This window comes from Nelumbo lutea, chromosome 1, assembly GCF_056320005.1.
Source record: "Nelumbo lutea isolate HS-2025 chromosome 1, American lotus-T2T, whole genome shotgun sequence".
Taxonomy (NCBI): Eukaryota; Viridiplantae; Streptophyta; class Magnoliopsida; order Proteales; family Nelumbonaceae; genus Nelumbo; species Nelumbo lutea.
In genome coordinates, this window is record NC_142684.1 from 26,334,705 (window position 1) to 26,338,989 (window position 4,285).

General features: G+C 37.1%; 1 pseudogene across 1 annotated transcript; it reads left to right on the forward strand.

Moving 5' to 3' along the window:
• Positions 1-300: 300 nt before the first annotated feature.
• LOC148874032 ((-)-germacrene D synthase-like) lies at positions 301-3,865 on the forward strand (annotated as a pseudogene). Its single transcript, XR_016101163.1, has 7 exons — positions 301-481; positions 576-849; positions 1,822-2,194; positions 2,282-2,503; positions 2,653-2,789; positions 2,887-3,135; positions 3,253-3,865. The product of XR_016101163.1 is annotated as a (-)-germacrene D synthase-like (transcript).
• Positions 3,866-4,285: the final 420 nt, after the last annotated feature.

The window sequence follows — 4,285 nt, forward strand, 5'->3', positions numbered from 1 at the left end:
TGAAAAACTGCTTTGGTGGAACGTCAAAACTGATGAATACCTGTGACTCTTCAGTGACCTTGCTGGAATGAAAGGGATTTTCTTGTTTTTTTTTTTTTTTGTAATAAATAGGGATTTCATGTTTTATGGCGTCATTATCTAGCGGGGCAAGCTGGCTTCATTTTTTGACTCAAGATAGACAGGAGGTTTTAGTATACACAAATAAAAGGTTTTAGTACTTATCTTTTCAACTTTTATTGGCCAACAAACATTTCCAATGGTCTATAAATACCTTCATAACTCCGAGTAAATCATACCCTCCTCGTTAGCAAGCATTGATTTCAAGCCCATATCACCTTTGTTATATACCCAAGATTCATCCAGCCATCCCACTCTCCATTCTTCTTCTGAAATTAAAAAAACAGAAGTCATTCAACACTTAGCCAATTTTAGCCCAAGCATTTGGGGAGATCACTTCCTTGCATACAGTTGTGATAACAAGGTTATTGTATATCTCTCTCTTTATATATATATAATTTTTGGGCCACATAATTTTAATTCATATTGTTTCTGACATGAGAGAGTTGTTTTTATAGGCACCTGATCCTTATGATAAACAAGTTGAAGAGCTAAAACAAGAAGTGAAGAGCTTGCTAACGAATTCTGCCAATAGACCGTTGGAAATATTGAATTTGATTGACACACTCCAACGACTTGGTTTGTCGTATCACTTTGAGGGAGAGAGAGACAAAATGCTAGAACAAATTTTTGAAGCCCACATTAGCTATTTCAATGATATGGGTGATGATCTCCATGCAGTTGCTCTTCTTTTTCGATTGCTTAGACAACATGGCTACAATATACCCTGTGGTAAGGAAAAAAAACAAATATTATTATTGTACTCCCTGTTTAAAGGGTTTTGGTAATGAGTTTATTCAGGTTAGGGTTGGATTATCATATATGATGCCATTAAATTAGGGTTGTTTGGTTTCTAGTCGGAATTGGAATTGGAATCAGAATCGAAATCTTCTAGAATCAGAATCGGAATGGTCCATTCCCATAGTTTGTTTGGGAATTAAAATCAGCAGGAATGGGATTTTGTTTTCAAGGAAGGGCCAGGGAATGACCATTCCCTCAAATGGGAAAATGCTATTCCAAAAGGAATGGAAATAGGATTCTGATTTCGCCCAACCAAACAGTTGGAATCAGAATAGCCCATTCCGATTCTGATTCCAGACCCCTATTCCTACAAACCAAATGGACCCTTAGATTCCCATGCCATAAACATTATGTGGATGAAGATACCAGCTTGCTTTTTGGCTTGATATGTTTCAAAAGTCCTGAGCTTATATATTGCACATTTTCTTCTATTTCACATTGCATTGCCTTTCCTCACTTGTTCCCTTGACATGATAGGACATGTTTGGAATAGATTCTGGTTAAATTGGGTTAAGCCCCACACCCATATAACAATCTATAATGGTGGTCCCTTAGGCTATGCTTAGTTTGAAAGAAAAGGTAGGGAAACCTTTAGGCTATGCTTGGTTTGGAGGAAAAAATAGAGAAAGGAAGGGAAAGGTAAGGAAACCTTTACAAACTTTGTATAAATTTCCCTACCTTTCCCTTCTTTTCCCTACTTTTTCCTTCAAACCAAATACAGCCTTACAAATCTTGTATAGGTTTCCCTATATTTCCCCTTCCTTTCCCTACCTTTTCTTCAAACCAAACATACCATGCAAAAGTGTCCATGGAAAGGAAAATATAAACTATTTTGGTTGACCACTCAATTTCACTATATTTTTACCAATCAAACACTCATTTCCTGTTTTATTTGGCAAGTAGATGTGTTTAATAAATTCAAGGATGAGCGCGGAAATTTTAAAGAAATCTTAACTGGAGACATACGGGGCATGCTAAGCTTGTATGAAGCTGCACATCTTGGGATACGTGGAGAAGATATTCTAGATGATGTCCTTTCCTTTACCACAACTCACCTTAACACCTTCGTTTCCAATGCAAGTTCCTCTCTTGTAAAACAAGTGATGCATGCCATAGAGCAGCCCCTCCACAAGGGCACGGTTAAGGTAGAGGCTCGACGTTTCATCTCTTTCTACGAAGAAGATGAAACACGAAAAGAAGTGATATTAAAGCTTGCAAAGATAGATTTCAACCGAGTGCAGTTATTACATCTCAAGGAGTTAAGCGAACTCTCAAGGCAATTTTCTTTTTGGCCATCTTTGTTGTGCTGTCTCTGAAATTGTGGATGACATAAATCATGCTTCTATCAATATTTCACTTACAGGTGGTGGAAGGATATGGACTTTAAAACAAAGACACCTTATGCAAGAGATAGAGTGGTGGAGTTGTACAATATCTGGATTGTAGGAATTTATCCTGAACCCCAATACTCTGTTGGGAGAATCATCCTAACCAAAGTTCTAGGATTGGCTTCAATTATAGATGATACTTATGACGCTTATGGTCATTTTAATGAACTGAAACTCTTTACAGATGCAGTTGAAAGGTTTGTAAACCAACCCATGTCATCGTTTGTCACAGTTTGAGATCTTGTTTAATGAAATTTCAACAGTGGGATTTGCATTAATTTTAATTATTAATTACTTAGCTTCAGCTTCATCTCTTATAATCAGATTAAATGGTTCATATATGTAGGTGGGATGCTAGTGAAACAGGTAAGCTACCAGAATACATGAAAGTGATATCTTGCACTCTTAGATGTTTACAGTGAAATTGAACAATACATGAAAAAGGAAGGAAGATCTTATTGTGTCTCTTATCCAAAAGAAGCAGTAAGTTACGCATGCTTCCAAGTCTAGTTCATTTTATCAATCTTGAGATCTTGAACTAGCTACACTCTAGTTTTAATTTCTATACCTATTCACCTAGATGAAAACTATGGTTCGAGCCTTCTTCTCTGAAGCCAAATGGTTATCCCAAGGGTGCATTCCTACAGTTGAGGAATACTTGGACATTTCTACAATCAGCTGTGGTTACCCTATGTTAATACTTACGTCTTTCGTCTTCATGGGAGAAGTCGAAACAAAGGAGGCTTTTGATTTCGTATTAAGCACACCTAAGATTGTTAAGAATTCATCTTTAATATGCCGTCTGATGGATGATATCGTGTCGAACAAGGTATGAATCATATCATAGAAACATTTTTTTTAACTGCTGTTGCGGATGAAAATGACATTTATAGTATCTATTTGTTGCTTAACTGAATTAAATTGTGATTCTCTTTCATTTTTGAAGCTTGAGCAAAAGAGAGTGCATGTGTGTTCTGCTATTGAATGCTATATGAAGCAGTATGGTATCTCGACGCAAGAAGTAATTGATGAGTTACGTAAAGTTGTCGCAAATGCATGGAAGGAAATGAATGAGGAATTGCTCCAACCTGCCTTACCACTGCCTCTCCTATTACGACCTATAAACCTTGCACGAGTGATGGATACCTACTACAAGCATGAAAACAGCTACACCAATCCAGGGAAACAGATGAAAGATGACATTGTATCTTTGTTCATCTCTCCAATTCCAATTTGAGCTCATGTTTGGCAAGGGTTAGTTAAATTATGATGGGAAAAATAATGTTGTATCAGAATAATTTTGAAATAAATTGATAGAATAATTGATATGGGTTCTAAGGTTGGTTATTTGGACTAGCCATTTTCTTCTTCCAAGCTAAGACAGTGTATGTGCTTAGCGTCCAATATTATTGAATAAAATTACTTTATGTATGTGTCATCGGGTGTATTTCTATGTTTTAGCCTGTATCTATTGTTAGACAGTGTATGCCCTTAGCTTCAATCAGCATGATGTACATTATGACATTTATTGTAAATGAATAAAGTATATATTTGATTTATGTTATTGTGTTGTGTTTCTATGTAATACCCTTAAACTGAACACATATGAGACTCGTGTTAGTTTAGAACCTTCACAATCGTTGGATAGATCTGGGGAGAGTTATCTTGCCAAGGTTGACACTGATGTGCCGCCAAGTTGGTTGGGGTAACTTGTCACAGTTGCTAAGGTGCATGCAATGTGGGTTTTCTTGAAACCCTAAACAGGACCAAAATTCAAGTATTGCCCTGGACCTTGGAAATAGATGGGCAAAACTAGAATGTTACACCTGACCCCTAGACTCGATTATGATACTGCACCATGTATCGGACTGGGGTATCTTCGATGTGTCAATCAGTGAGATCCTTAGAGGGGGTCAAACCCTAGGTATGTTGGGACATTTCGAGAATAGTGGGTGATCATAGTGACAGGATCAGCCCCT